Consider the following 17,152-nt stretch of genomic DNA (forward strand, 5'->3'; position numbering starts at 1 on the left):
TTAGTTATGCCTCTTAAACCACTTATAGTATAAAACAATATTATGTTCTGCACCCCCCCCCCCAATTTTTCATGTTATTTACCAGTTGAAATAAATGGGTCACATATGGATTTGTGTCTACTGGCTGTATCCTAAGATAGTTCAGTGGGTTCAGGTGGTAACAAAATGACTCCTGCATTGTATCATTGTGTTTTTTCCCTAGTGATGAGCTTGGGATACATTGATACCATGTAAATATTCAGTTCCTTATCCATTATTCACCAAATGTCTGTAGTATATATTCATTATCATTGCCCAAACCTGTCATTTAAGCAGCAGTGCAAAATGATGTTTTCTAATTCTATGATTCCTTCTACTCAATTTCCATGGAATTTTTCTGTAAAGAATAACATTTCCTTATTGATCAGGACTTTTTGGTTATTCCAAAATACAAGTCATTTGAAGTCACCTGACCAATACTTAATTTTTCCTCTACTATTACTCTAAGTTGTTTTATAGTAATGAGTTGTTCCCCTAGCACCTATGATATTTTGTGTATACTTATTTGTTCTCTTTTTTTGAGTATCATTATAAATTCATGGGGTTTTATATATTCAGTATGTTAGTTATCAATTCCAGTTATTTTTCTACTTGTTGCCCAAACTGTCTTTTCTTTGTCCTGTGGGATCAACTTCCAAGGGGTTCCTGTGTCATTTAGGGCCAACCCATTAGTTCTTTTATTGCTTCCTGACTTTCTGGTATATGTTCTTCTGTACATTTCCTATCTCAGTTCTAGAATCAGTCATATCACCAAGGAGCCTTAACTCATTTTATTTATAAATGGTATTTAGAATCCAAAATGAGGGCACTATAGTGGTCTTTGCTGCAGGGTTGTTGTTGCTTTTAGAGTAAAATATATACTTTGAAAATAAATAAAAATAAGTTCATACTTCTTTAATTTTATATCTTTTTTTTTACACTGAAAAAAGTATAAAATACTATTTGCTATATCCAACAAGGTACATAAAATAATTTCTAAATAGCAGTAACAATATTACCTCTAAAATAAAGCTGCTGAATAACATCTACATTTTTTTCTTGCTGTTTTTTCTGTCCTTACAATATATTTCACCAAGGAGTTATATTCAAAATATGGGGTTCTTGGGGCTTCCTTGGTGGTGTAGTGGATAAAAATCCGCCTGCCAATGCAGGGGACACGGGTTCGTTCCCTGGTCTGGGAATATCTCACACGCCTCAGCAACTAAGCCCGTGTGCCACAACTACTGAGCCCACATGCCACAATTAATGAAGCCCACACGCCTAGAGCCCGTGATCCGTAACAAGAGAAGCCACCGCAATGAGAAGCCCGTGCGCCGCAACGAAGAGTAGTCCCCGCTCGCCGCAGCTAGAGCAAGCCCGTGCACAGCAACGAAGACCCAACGCAGCCAAAAATAAATAAATAAATAAATAAATAAATAAATTTTAAAATGGGGTTCTTAATTTGTTTCTCCTGTATGTGATACTAAGTTAGTATGATTCAAAATTATATATCGAGTTGTATATCAGAGAAATGTTGCCTCTGTCCCTGTCATCCTTCCCTTTCCTTTCCGTCTATACAGACAAGTGTATGTATATATATATATGTATATATTATATATATATATTATATATTTGTATATATATTATATATATATATTATATATGTATATATATTATATATGTATATATAATATATATACATATGTATTATGTATATATGTATTATGTATTATGTATATATATAATTATATATTATATATTATTATATTATAATATATATACATATGTATTATGTATATATGTAATATGTATTATGTATATATATAATTATATATATTATATATATAATATATATTTATATATATATTAATATATATATTAATATATATATAAATATATATATATTTATATATATATATATATTTCCCCCCCCTTTGGTTTATTTTTCTGGTGTTCTTTTGTAAATATACACATGTATGTATATAAATGTCCCCCATCTTACAATACAAAATAAAACATTCCCTCTGTGTGCCCCACTTTACAATTCAAAATGTTCTATACAAAAAAATATTCTATAAACATAACTCTTCAACTTGCTACATTAACTTAACAAATATGTACAGAAGATCACTCCATCCCAGAAAATAATTTCCCTCATTTCTTTTTCGATTATATTGTGTGAGTATCTCATAGTCAATGATCATTTGGGTGGTTTCAATCACTTGCCAACTTAAATAAGTCAATAGCCCTGTGCTTATGACATTTCATTTTTGTACCAGTGCATTTTCGGGATAGACATGGTATTTTGTGTTCCTGAACCCAATTCCAACATGAGCCTGTGTGGTGGGGGGAGGGTCTCCCACACTAACAAACAATTCCTGGGACACCAGCTGGTTGTTCTACTATTCAGTTCAATTTGACACTATTCCACAAGTCGAGGGCTTAATCCTACAAGACCCGCCCCCCTCCCTTCAGATGCCAGTCACATGCCCAGGTGCTTCTGATGGACTGGCTATAGATTGGAGGTTCCAACAACCCCCTCCTTGGACTTCAGACAACTGTACTTCTGATCCACTAGTTATAAATCACAGGTTTTCATGACGTTCTCCTCCGGTTCGATTTAGTTGCTAGAGCAGCTCACAGAACTCAGAGAAACATTTCACTTACTAGATTACTAGTTTATTATAAAAGGATATAACTCAGGATGGGGCAGATGGGAAGAGATGCATAAGGCAAGGTATGGGGTTAGGGCTCAGAGCTTCCATGCCCTCTCCAGGTGTGCCACTCTCCCCAGATCTCCACATGTTCTCTTGACACCCCCTCCTTCTGGGCTTTTATGAAGGCTTCATTACACAGACATGGATGATTAAATCTTGACCACTGGCGATTGATTCAACCTCTAGCTCCTCTCCTCTCCTGGGCTGTCCTGGTGGGACTGAAATGTCTAATCATCTAATCACTTGGTTGGCTTCTCTGGCAATCAGCTCCATCCTTAAGTGATGACCCAAAGTCATCTCATTTACATAAAAAAGACACCTTTATATCTCTCCTCACTTAGGAAATTCCAAGGGTTTGGGGAGCTGTGAGTCTGGAACCCTGGACAAAGACCCACTAATATATGAGAAATGGTCATTGGGATAACCAAATATATATTTCTTATAAATCACAATACTGCACATGGCTTTGCTGAATTTAATGGTAAACACTGTGTTGAAAGTGTCCCTCTCTTAAGGCTATACTATTTTGTATTCTCACCAAAAATGAAGGTGAGTGCCTGTTACCTCACAACCTTAGCAACAAATTGCATTTTCAAGCCTTTGGATTTTTACTGAGAGATAAATATAAAGTGGTCATTCATTATTTTTAAAAAATTTTTGTTTTGTTTTAGTGTGTGTAGCTTAATTTTTTAATTAACTCTTTATTTTGAAATAATTATAGACACAGAAAAGTTGCAACATAATAAAGTCAGTTTATATATACCCTTCACCTTGCTATACCTAAGGTTAATATCATACGTAACACATAATCATGGTAAAATTACAAATACAAGGAAATTAACATTGGTATAATATTATATTTTAAACAACTTCACTGAGATATCTTTGACATACAAAAAAAGTATATATTTAAGGGGTACAATTTGATGTTTTGATATATGTATATGTTGTGAGATAATCACCACAATCATAAAAGACTTATCCACCCCTCTACATAGTTACTGTGGTGTGTGTGTGTGTGTGTGTGTGTATATGTGTGTAGAAGATTTTAGATCTATCCTCTTAGCAAATTTAAAGTGGATAATATAGTATTGTTAACTATGGTCACCATGCTGTATAATAGATCTCCAGAACTCATTCATCTTGCATAACTGAAACTTTGTATCCTTTGGAGGTACAATATAATTAACTAAATTATAGACTTCATTCAAATTTCATCAGTATTTCCATAAATGCCCCTAAATTCTTGTTTAATTTTCCCTTGTCTTATGTCTGAATCTGAACATAGTTTTGTATCTTTAAATCCCAATTGCATTTGTTTCTCTTTTTCATAACTTCTGCCCATTTTCACTTCGGGTTTGGTCTTTCTATTTTGATTTTTAGGAGCTCTTTAAATGTTAGGGATGCTAGCTCTTTCTATATGTTCTGTATTTTATTTTTACCACAGTTTGTCTTCTGGCTTTTGCCTATTGTTTTCTAGTTTATATTTTAATGAAATTGTTTTATTTTAATATAGTCAAATTATCAAATGTTTTAGTTTTCACTGTTAGTTTTTGAGTCATATTTAGGAAGAATTCTATCCTCTCTCAGGTTTTAATGAAATTTACTCATGGTTCCTGTTAACACTGACATAGTTTCATTTTTAATATTTAAATCTTTGGGGCATTTGGAATTTATCATCTTGTAAGTAGCAAGGTGAGAGTGTACATTTATCTTTTTTGTAATGGTTATACGTCTGTCCCAACATAACTGCTTTAAAAATGCCATCTTTTCCCCACTGATTTGAGATGCTAATCGTCTAGTATAGTAAATTTCTCTAAGATTTAAGTCTATTTCTAAACTTTGGATTTTGTCCTAATTGGCCTATCGAAAAGTGCAGCAATCATATTTTTTTAAATTGTGCATTTCATTTTATTATATTTTTACAGTATGTTAAATATTTTATAGACTTAGTCTTCTTCCCTTTTTTACATGGTTTTCTTGGCTCCTCTTGTTTATTCTTTTTTTCTGTGTTATTGTTTAAATTAATTTGTCTGGTACTGTGTTGGGGGGCATGGGGCATTGTTCGTATATTTAGGGGATTTTATTAATATTGTGTCTAATTTTTAAATTAAAAGTTAAAGTCTCTCTATATATTTAAGTTTTACCCTAGATGTGTTTTACATATTTTTGTTACTTTATGTTACATTTTCAATGGGTGGAAATAAGGATCTAGGATATTTTTCTTGCAGATCATCCCTAAATAGGAATGTTAGAAATTGTATCACAGTGGTAATGCATGTATTCAATATTACACATCAAAAATGAATTGTGGCTTCTAGTTTCAGACCAAACATGTAAAGAGCTTGGAAGTCATAACTCCCATCTTTACGATAAGAAAAAACTCGACAATGACATCTTGGACCCATCGGAGAACTAGGTTACAGGGTAATCCAGCAACCCAACATCCAGAGAGATAAGTGCACCCAGAGAGATACAGCAATAGAAGCTGTTGGAACCATAAACTGGTAGTAACACTTAAGTGATAATTTTGGTGAATTCTTGGAGGTTGAGTGGAGACTAGTGTGAGGGTGAAAAACTGCTGGGAACAACAACCTTAGAGAGACCCCACATTTTTACGGGCTTTCCTTCCAGGAACCCCATCACGCGTCTATGGTGAAAGTCCAAGAAAGATCCCCTCTTGCCTCTGGCAGGGGGAAGGGAAGAGTAACCATTTAGAAACATGCTCAGAGCTTTCTCCATATCAGAGGTCTACTTTCCGGTAGAAGGGACTTCTCCCAATTCTTAAACTTTATCCAGATGAAGGACGAGAACTCACTTCAGCCTTCCTATCTCACTTAAGGGGTGGAAAAACAGGCATCTAGAATCAGGGCTTCAAAGAAATCGATTTGGGAATGCTGCAGCCAGAGAAAGGCATAGGAGGCTGAAGGTAAAAAGGCTGGATTAACACTTGTGAAAGTCATACCTCCGAGACACAGGCACATCAAATGATTGAGATTTAATCAGAAGATCATAGAATGTTCTTCTTCCCCCCCACCTTACCACCACATCGACAGAGCTCAGGTATAATAAAAGTGGATTATAGTTGAAAGAACTAAAATACAAACTCTATGAGCAGGGATACTTAGTGAAGCCCAAAGCCAAGTGAGGACATCAAAACAAGGACACTGGAAAAACTTCATTTAGAATATCCCATTGTCTCCTTGTGTGAGAAGTTGCATGTGACTTTCTCCTCTACAGAATAAAAGCTCTTGGTGGGTAGAGACCACATTGTATCATCTTGGCATGGTCTACTTTGGTAATGAATAGGTTGTCAGCAAGGTTTTTCAAGTGAAGACATGGGTAAACAAAACAAGCATGTTTTCGTATTATGATAATTTATAAGGGAATGACAAGAAATCCAGGGGCTTAAAATCTTTATTTTAATATATTTATTATTTCATTGAAAATACCCACTTACAAAAGTTGCTATTTCTCCCACTTCACATGGTTTCGATTTACTATACATGAGTGGCTAAATCAGGGAGGCCAGTAATGATTAAGTATATATTATAGTTGTAGGCACCTCTGTTGGAAATTTCCACATAATTTTGTTTTTAATTTCATGAACATTTCACACAGAGTCCTGGAGTGTTCTAGTATTTTTATAATGAAATTCCCTCTCAACTCCACATGCTCCATATTCATTCACACCACTCTTTTTTTTAAAGTGTCTTATTTTTATTTTACTGAATTTGGAATGCGGCATTTACAGAAGAAATGACACAAGTGGTGCAGCCACCCAAGGACCAAGATGGTAGTAAGCTGCGTCGCAAACCCCAGTGTAAATTCCCACTAAATGAAAAAGCCGGATTCCAATTCTTCATCAAAAGGTGCTGGTGGATATTTTCAGAAACCTTCAGATATAGATCCCCAACCCCATGGCTAGCAGATAAGAGGGGAGACGAGACAGAAGAAAAACTTTAGAAACTCTGCAGAGAAGATGCCCCCTTTCTCCCTAACACTCGTGTTCCTCAAGCTGAGCGCGGTCGTGTGCTACGGGCGTTTGAAGAGGAACTGGGGGTGGGGGTGGGGAGTGATGTTTTCTGGCCGACTTGACCAGTCCCATATCCAGTCTGAGTTTTCCTTCAAGATGCTTTCTTCGTCTTTCTTTGTCTCCATGTAATCTTCCTCCGACTGAGAGCTGTTTATCTCATCAATATTAGTGTGTCTGCTTTGGAAGCTCCGTTGGTATCTTGGGAGGTCTATGAGCGAGGTGGGCGGTCACAGAGAGAAGTCTTGGGGCTACTCCGTCCAGACTCATGCTGCACACCCAGCAGTATTTCTTCCACGTTGCCATTATAAACAGAAACAGAGTCTGGAACAACGCTGGCGTTCCCATTATTGCCAAAGTGTAATTCCACCCAAGAGCCATGCAACCTCTCCTCCCTCAGCGCGGGCGGCTTACGAGGAGACACTGCGCTTGGGCGAGGGTGCTGCGGGAGGCGAGTCGGCGTCGGGGTTGACGTGGGGTCGCAGGCGGGGTCGACGTGGGGTCAACGTCGGCGGCGGGGTCGACGTGGGGTCAGCAGGCGCTCTGAGGCGGGAGCGGGAGCTGGGGCGTCAGCGTCGGGCCCAGCGGCTGGAGGCTAGATTTACCGCACACACCGCTCCGTTTTGAAAGGTAATGGCAGCCGCTATTTGGGTAATGTGTTTGCATTTCTTTTGTGGTCTTGACTGGCCAAACTGATGTTTAGCAGTGATTACCTCTGACTCCGCGTTTACTTCTTTTTTTTTTTTTTTAAGGAATTCCTTTATTTTTATTTACTTATTTTTGGCTGTGTTGGGTCTTCGTTTCTGTGCGAGGGCTTTCTCTAGTTGCGGCAAGCGGGGACCACTCTTCATCGCGGTGCGCGGGCCTCTCACTATCGCGGTCTCTCTTGTTGCGGAGCACAGGCTCCAGACGCGCAGGCTCAGTAGTTGTGGTTCACGGGCCCAGTCGCTCCGTGTCATGTGGGATCTTCCCAGACCAGGGCTCGAACCCGTTTCCCCTGCATTGGCAGGCAGATTCTCAACCACTGTGCCACCAGGGAAGCCCTCCGCGTTTACTTCTGCGATGAGGATCTCATCATTGCTCGCAACTGTGTAAAAGAAATGACCTCTGAGAAACAGTCTCTGTGAAAACCTTCTTTGGTCATAGTTGTACTCTGCTCTTTGAACTCAGCAGCATTCATACCCATATTCCCTGAGCATCGGTCAGAAAAGGTGGTTGGTTTGGTTTATTTTGTTAAATACTGGAATATAGATGCTAAAATGAGGTACGTCTAGGATCTAGTGTTGATGGAAAAATTGAGAACGAAACTAATAATAAACAAAATACCTGTGTATCTACGGGGCGACAGAGAAAGTGAGAGAGACTGTCTTAAGAAATCCAACTTAAGATACTGCTTATTGGATTCCTATTGAAGGCAGGAGACCCTTAAATTCTAGGTGACCAGGTTTTATCCTTAGGATAGAAATAAAACTAAAAATAATACGTATAATATATAAATTATGTATCTTGTACTTTCAGTCATTTTTTCATAACGTGTTTAAATATGGTTCACATGAAGTTCATAAACATGATTTAAATACCAGCATTTGACATTTTTCTTCCAGCTTTGTCCAAGTCCAAGAAACTGAGAGAAATAGTATTTCAAGTGACATTAGTGTTCAGCTCACTGGAAAGTTAGGTTTTTGAACAAGGATGGTTCATCAGGCTTTTTCATTGACCGGATAAAATATTCTTTCAGGCCTTCTAAAGCCTTTGCTCTTTTTCTGTGCCCATCTCGCAAACTTGGGCTCTTAAGCACCTGGGTTGCCTTGACACTGAGAATGAGGTGCTCTTGACGGAAGACACAGGGAGGAAGTGCCCTGGTTTTGAGCACGTAAACTATATTCCTGGTTTATTATCAGTCTCTTTTAAGTTTGACTGTAGAAGTCCATCCTCTAGGGTCCAACGGACTGGGACTATACTGTCAGACTTGGGCTTCTGGCAAAATGGGTATCAGACCTGAGACTAAAGTTTCCCTGTCACCTTGAAAGGCTCTCTTTCAGAGTGACCAGCTAACCTCCCTCTGAGCTGGCTCTTTTTTTCACAACAGGGGTTTCTTTTGTGTTTTTGTCCTCCTTGATTAATCCATTAAGAGAGACAAATTCAAATGTATATCACATGACTAGCCCTTTCTAAGCTTGAGTGTGTGGATCCTTTTTTTTTTTAAATTATTTTTAAAATTTTTATTGGAGTATAGTTGATGTACAATGTTGTGTTACTTTCAGGTGTACAGCAAAGTGAATCAGTTATACATATACATATATCCACTCTTTTTTAGATTCTTTTCCCATATAGGCCATTACCGAGTATTGAGTAGAGTTCCCTGTGCTATACAGCAGGTTCTTATAAGTTAACTATTTTATGTATAGTGGTGTGTACATGTCATTCCCAGTCTCCCAATTTATCCCTCCTCCCCTTATCCCCCGGTAACCATAAGTTTGTTTTCTATATCTGTGACTGGGTCTTTTTAATAGCAAAATTATGTTTGCTTAGAGCTTGTACTGCCTTTCCCAGAATAAATTCTTCATTTCCTTTCTAACGTTACACCATCCCCCAGGGATTTCTTCTCCCACAGAGTCCCAAAATCTCCTATGGGTTACTCACACTTGCTCATGAGTCATGTGGTCTCATTAGTTGCTCTGCCCACCTCTGCATAATCAGCGCTGCATTGAGCAAGTCAGAGACCAGGTGGTCCTGAAATGGCCTGGACTGAACCCTCTTGGCCCAGTGCTTTGCTCACCACCATCAGTCTGACGCACCTGTCCAGATTTCTGCCTCATTCCTACTGACGCAAATGTTCTTTCCTGAGGAAAAGCAGGAATCTCTTCCCATTATATCATGTTTAGCTCCACAGCAAAAGTCGTTTTGCTTCAGCAGTTATGTTGGGAAAGGGCTAACCTAATTCATCGTTACTTCACTTGAATTCTTTCGGTGTTCATGAAAATTTCCGTAGTCATCAAGTGCATACACCTTAGCAAACTCAGTTTCCTATTGCTGCTGTACCAAATTACCACAAACTTAGTGGCTTAAATCAACACAAATTTATTCTCTTACAGTTCTGGAGGTCAAAAGTCCAGGATATGTCTCACTGGTTAAAATTAGTGTCAACAGCTTCCTTTCTGGAAGCTCTAGGGATAAATACATTTTCTTGCTTTTTTCAGCTTCTAGAAGCTGCTCATGGTCCCCCTCCAAAGCCTGCAATGTCCGGTTGAGTTTTTCTCCCATGGTATCACTTTAACACTGACTTTTCTGCCTCCCTCTTTCATGTTTAAGGACCCTTGTGATTACATTGGTCCCACCTGGATAATCCATATTAATCTCCCTATTTTGAGATCAGTTGCCTAGTAATTTTAATTCCTTCTGTTACCTTCATTCCTCTTTGCTATGTAACATAGTATACCCACAAGTTCTGGAGAACAGGGCCTGGATATCTTTGAAAGGCCATTGTTCTGCCTACCACATATACATTCATAACAATTAAAGTCCAGAAAACAGGATGAGGGGAAAATTAAATCACCCTGATAGTTGAGAGTTTGGTTCAATGACAATACGTAATTTTGAAGGTAAATGTGATTTGAGTTCATGTGTATTTATTGTTCAAATAGTTTTCTTCTAGGTCTCTCTGATGCCTAAATTTTAGAGTTCAGATCTTTAATAAAAATGTAAATGTGGAAAGAAGTGGATTTTTTGGCCTCTACAATCCATTCATGTCCTTCACCTCCTCACTACTGGTAAAAAAAAAAAAAAAGTGGTTCTTTCAATATAATGACATATTATTTTCTAAGTCACAGTTAAAATGAACAGTAAATACTCTGAAATTGAAAATATAAATAATTTTCCCTTTAGTAGCAAGCCTTCCAAACAGTGTTTTCCAAGCATTTTGAACACAAAGATTTTTTTATAATATCAATATAATCTGACACAAGCTAGTTGTGATACTTTCAGCATCTGTGGATTGAGAAATATAACAAAAACTACTGTGACTCTACTAATGTTTAAAATAAGTATGCACATTATTCTTTATGACACACAGATATGTTTCTGGCAATGGCACATATAAGTGTATGATATTCTATATGTTTATTTTATATATATGGCTTTGTACACATAGATAATCAGTTCACAGGCCCCTTGTAGTAACTCTGCACTTCAGAAATCTATGGTAAACCCAGATTGCAAACTATTTCCTAAAAGTCATAAAACCTCTCAAATCTATCTTCTTAATCTCCATCAAGAACACAATTTTTTTTCAAATATTTCAGAGCACTGCAAAATGCAGTTACCTCACTTTTGAACAAACAACTTAAAAAAAAAAAAGAACCTAGAGTCTACAAGGAAACGTGTTGAAAATTCTGAAACAGAAATGTGCAAATAGATTTTTTATCCCTGTCTCTAGTAGTTGTGTAGTATAAAACATGTAATTTAAAGTCATTTAATTTACAGAATTGATATGCTCATTAAATACTACTTGATAATTTAACCCACAGTCTCTCAGAACACATTCTAAGAACTCTTGAGCCAAATGCATATTCAAATTTTACTTCTGATTTAAGACTTTAAGAAATAGGATGCCTGTATATGATAAACCCAGTTTCATACAAGTGAAGAATATTTTGTAGGCATTTATAGTAATATTAAGCTCTCTACCTAAAACCTGAAGTACATTGTTTCATTGAGTAGTTGTCTGTGCTGGAGAGATCACTGTGTTTTATGGAAACATAATTGGAAAATAACTTTTAGAAAAATAAAAAGAAAACATTTGATGAGATAACATAAATACTATTTACTAGAATATTTATTAGAAAAAAAAGAGAAGTTTAAAATTTTAAACAATCATTACATTAAAAAGAATTCCCTGTTTGCTTATTGAGAATTATTAGAATAATGTGGAGAATAAATCACATACCTAAAATAATGGCTTAAATGAGATTGTGGAAAATTTAGGTTAGTAAAATGAGAAGGTCAGTGTTAAATTATATGGTTTGGCTAACAAAATAAATCTCTTCATCTTGTCCCATTCATTTTATTAGATAATGTTTTTAGAAGTATTATCTCTCAGTTAAGTTTTGGCCAAGGACTCCTAAATTTTTAAATAGTTCCCCAAGTTTACTTAGGTGATGCATTTAAAGTTGTTTTTTATGGAATATATATTGGATGTTTACTGCAGTCTTTTCAAATGACTGGGGTATGAATTTACTCTAAAATAATTCTTGATATGGATTTAAGATTATCAGGAGCCTAGCAATACACAAATGACATTAGCAATTTATAATTCCATGCTAGTTAAAATTTCCTCAAATCTGATGGAGAAGAGGGATTATATAAGAGAAAGTTACTGGCATATTTCCACTGCTAAAGGCTAAGGACACAGAACATTTACAGATTCAAAAGGGCATAAATTTTAGTTTATGTGCCCATTATAGCCACTGTTGACAGGAAACAGGATGAACACAGTGTGAAATGTGACTTGCAGAGTCACTTGAGGCTGGTTCTCTGAAATTTACCAAGTCTACTGCCATTAACAGCCTGTGTAAGTAGGACCCTAGACAGTGTATTTTGGTTTTATTTACATAGCTAAAGAATGTATTAAGAATTGATCATTTATCATTCACTTTTTATAAATAATCTTTGACTCTTTTCTCAAAAGAGTATTAATTTCTAAAAACTGGTACTACCTAGGCTGAGCATATTATTTTCCATGGGGTGTTAAATAAATTTTTAAAGTATATTTCTGGTACATAAGGAAATCTACATTGGTAAGTTAGAAATCATATGATATTTAGGAATGCTGTGATGGAAATATTTTTTTTTTTACTGTTGCTTTTGTAAATGATATTGTTGGAGAGAGACTTTTAAGCTCTTCCTTCGAAAACTAGGTATAGAGAAGAACATGAGTTAGCGTAGATTAGATATCAAGGTCTGTAACAAAATGATAACAAATCATGTTTTCTATTGGTTAGATGTTACTGTTTGATATTTAATTCAAAAGAAGCAATGATGGGTAGCTGTAAAGAACATAGATTATAGTCTAAATCTGTTCTGGGCTCACTCATTGCTAGCTGTGTCACCTGCAGGTCAGTCAGTTCGCCTCACTCTGCTTCAGTTTGCTCATTTTATAAATGACGGTAATAATAGTACATACCTCAAGAGGTTGTCTTGAGGATTAAATGGGTTAATACAGGTAAAGCACTTAAAACATTTCCTGACATCTTCTAAGTGTTTTTTGAAAAAAAGGTATTTACTCATTTATTATTATAAGTGCCTGTACATACCAGGCCCTGTGATGGAGTCTCGAAGGGAAATAAGCTGTGGGCCCTGTTCTCAAAGAGCTTATGAGTCTTACACAGATCATCTCCATGTAATGTGTTCAGGTTTATATGTGAAATACATGTCGGTTGCTATGGCAGAAGCTTGACTCTGGCTTTTTCAAACAGAATATCTGAGCTGCTTCTTGAAGATAAGAAATTGTGCAAGTGAAGAAGCTGGGGAAGGGCATTTCGTTTAGAAAATAGCATGAAAGCAGACACAGAATGGTGAAATAAAACAAATATGCAGGGAGCTTCTAGTAATTCAGTATCAGAAAGCTTAAATCACAGGGGCCTACGCCTCTGGATGTCCCTCTCCCCCTGCTTTGGTTTATTCAAAAGGAATCAAATGTTTTTACGTTGGTCATAGATTCTGCAGATCAGCACAGTGCTTACCACTCCTTTTAAGTTAAGCAGACCTGGGAACAAGGACTTGGGAACAAGTATTTTACTTGAGAAATGATTCCAGGAAGCACAAATGAAAAAGTGCTGAAAAAGAAACAGAAAGAAAGGAATGCAAATGAGATATGTGTTAATAAGTGGGTTTCTATTTTGGGCAACTGGGCCTCAGTCCTACTGGTGATCCTCTGAGAAAACACGTAGAACATATTTCTGAATTGTGTCAGGGGAAGATGGAGAGACTGGGGTGTTTATTCACCCACTTTCACCCCTGCACACATACCATTGGTTGAAGGTTTCACCTTGAAGCAGTCACTCCCCTGATCTTCAGTTGCTCCTGCCTTTAGTCAGCAAGCTCTTGTGGGGCTAGAATTAGCTCTCATGCAGTGAAGGAGAGAGATGCAATGCTTAGAGTAGAATGCTATCAACATACCAAAAACTGTCTTCTACAGCTGCAGGTGCGTTCAGAGGGAGACTTAGAAGTTAGGGAGGAGAGAGCGACTGAGGGCACAGATTCAGGTGAGCTGTCAGGCCTCCGAAGACTTGATTCTGTGGCCCCTGGTAAGAAGAATGAGGCAGGGGCTGACTGGAGACTTGAGATAAGGCTGGAGAAATAGGGAGAGGAAAAATCATTCAGCATCTCACAGACCATGTAATGCTGGTAATTTATCTTTTATTATTAAGTCCTTTAAAATGGTCTTCATAGAATGTGAAATATTTCAGTTTGCATTTTGGATCATTGTCTTAGACTGTAAACTTTATCCTTAACTGGAAAATAACATAAATTTAGCTAGTTTGTTGAACATGGTTTAAAAACGGGTCTTGGCCCACACATGGAGATCTGGGATTTAGCAAAAGAAAAATCAATTAGATTCTGTAGTATAATTTAATTCAAACTAAACTTACTTTTGAACATGTTTTAAATTGGTGAAAGACTAAGTAAATCACAGTATTTTTTATAGTACAAGTATAGAGTAAAATGTACGTATTTTTACATATTTATAGAATTTTATCAGTCTCTATAATGATGTCACATACTGGATAAAATGTAAAGATGCATCACCATATTAAGGAATGTTATACATAATAACTGATGAATGCAAGCAATTTGCCTTTTAAATTTTATTATGATCATATGCTATTTTACTTGTTTTTCCAGCTTTATTGAAATAAAATTGACATACAACATTGTGTAAGTGTAAGATGTACAATGTATTGATGTAACACACTTATATACCGTGAAATGAATACCACTGTTGCATTAACTAATATTTCCATCACCTCATAAAATTACCATTTCTTTTCTGTGGTAAGAACATTTAAGATCTACTGTCTTGGCAACTTTCAAGTATATAATACAGTATTGTTAACTATAATCACCCTGTTGTACGTTAGATACCTACAACTTATTCATCTGATAACTGAATGTTTGTACCATTTGACCAACATCTCTCCATTTCCCCAACCCCCTAGCCCTTGCTAAGCATTCTACTCTGTTTCTATGAGTTTAGCTTTTTTTAGGTTCCACATATAAGTGATATCATACAGTATTTGTCTTTCTCTGTGTAACTTATCTCACTTAGCATAGCCTTCAGGGTCCATCCATGTTGTTGCAAACATCAGGATTTCCTTCTTTCTCGTGGTTGAATAATATTCCATTGTATATATACACTGTGTCTCCTTTCTCCATTCATCCATTGACAGACACTGCTGTTGTTTCCATATCTTTGCTATTGTGAGTAACGCTGCAGTGAACATAGGAGCACAGCTATTTCTTCAAGATACTGATTTTGTTTTCTTTGGCTATATACCCAGAAATGGGATTACTGGATCATAACCATATGCTATTTTAGGTTTAAGTATTAGGATCAGACAGTTCCATAATATTCATTCTAGGTGTATTACTGTTTGTCTCCACTCAGTGGGCACACTCCAGAGAAATGAGTGAGAGAATATAAATTCCTTATTTCTAGATAGTATAGCATCAGTTACAGAATTTAATATTGAGTTATGCTAACAATTTCGTAGAATTAATGAATAATTGCTTTGAAAATGATTTTTAAACAAAGGAATAATTTGTAGAATATGACCAAGTTACTTTAATTCAGTATTCTGAACTTCTGTTGACAATCCCTTTAACAACATTATATTGTGACTGTTTCATGAAAGTTCTGATAATGCTTTGTGATCTTAAATGCATATCCTTTGACAGAGATCACTTTCTCTGTATTTCCCATCAGCATTTTTTAACATGCACATTAACCACATTGAATAATTTTGTAGGGTGGAGATAATTTCCATGGGGAATTCATACATAAATCAATTAGACTGAGGCTGAACATGTTTGCTAAAATATGTTTAGCTATATCAGAATGGTTATCTATTTGATTATATTATGTTTAATATTTAAAATAGCTGCTGTTGACTTCCTAGAAAAAATGTTAGTACACTTAAATGTGCATGTGTGATGTGTGTACACGTATGCTTTCGGAGTACTTGTTAAGGTGTATATCTACAGAGAGATACACACTATTATTACTTTGGAAGATACTTCACTTTTTGGATACTTCTCATAGTTTTAAAAAATTCCAAGTAGATATTATTTTCACTGATTAATTCTTGAGAGCCAACTTAATATTAGACTTTGTGCAGGAAAGACATACATTTTCTAAATTCCCATAATGTGGAGGAAGAAGCTGCTATCTGAGTCTGCCAATGCAGAGACACTCCATGTTGCTAAGGTGTAGAATGGAGAACTGCCAAAATGTCAGGACCCAGGTAGCTTAGCGTGGTCTCGGATGTAGTTTTTACAGGAAGGAAAAGGAGCTTCCTTATAAAGATTCCTTTTTCAGGAATCTCAGGGCAATTAACCACATAGGCAAAGTTCAAGTATAGTTTCTTTACACATATAAAATAATGTAAAGGCCTTTGTTACACAAACAGCACACAGATACAAGTACAGATTGCAATGGCAGTGTGTTATGTGACATTTAAAAAAAAGGAATCTCACTAAGCTGTAGTGTTTCCGAGCCATGTAATTTATCATCTGAACAGTGCTACCCTGATGACAAACAAAAGCATCTTACCTACCTTAAATTGTTCGAGTAATTGTTTAAGTATTGTTTTTTTAAACAATACAACTGCTTGTCTATACTTTGTCATTGTTGAACAAGTTAAAACTTGATATGGAGCAGAATTTTTCTATAATATATTCCTTAGTGTTTACACTTAGATTCAAAGAGGAAAACTACTGCGCAACCAATGATTCTATTCCACTCGGTTTTCTCTGACTCGTTCAGGCTTTATTAATTATTTTTGCAAGAGGCCTTACTGGTTTTAGTTTGATATTCTAGTAGAAGTAATTTGTACTTTTAGTGGGAAGTTGGGAGCCTATGAAGATTTCACTTGTGTGTATTCTGTGTCTACTTTCACTCCGATCAATATTTATAGAGCTTGCTTTGTTCTGTTCATCTTCCTGCAGTAAAACCATCCAAACCGTTCAGAAAAGTCCTTTTATCCATTAAATGTTCAAGATGTATCTCACCTATCTTCTAATTGATTATATGAAATATACTCTATATATACATCTTTATCCATATACTTTTTTTCTATAATTCCTGACACCCAGGATTATCTTTTTC

At 36.2% G+C, this 17,152-nt stretch overlaps 1 protein-coding gene and 1 pseudogene across 2 annotated transcripts in view; one reads left to right on the forward strand and one right to left on the reverse strand.

Annotated features, from left to right (window-relative positions):
- Nucleotides 1–17,152, forward strand: part of LOC309630376 (uncharacterized protein) — a gene marked incomplete at its 5' end in the record, with an annotated part of 1,321,579 nt that overhangs the window by 667,252 nt on the left and 637,175 nt on the right. The window lies entirely within an intron of this gene.
- On the reverse strand, nt 1,948–7,267 carry LOC309606271 (BCL2/adenovirus E1B 19 kDa protein-interacting protein 3 pseudogene; annotated as a pseudogene). Its single transcript has one exon. The product of its transcript is annotated as a BCL2/adenovirus E1B 19 kDa protein-interacting protein 3 pseudogene (transcript).

Source organism: Balaenoptera borealis (genome assembly GCF_965194805.1).
Source record: "Balaenoptera borealis genome assembly, chromosome: 1".
Classification (NCBI taxonomy): domain Eukaryota; kingdom Metazoa; phylum Chordata; class Mammalia; order Artiodactyla; family Balaenopteridae; genus Balaenoptera; species Balaenoptera borealis.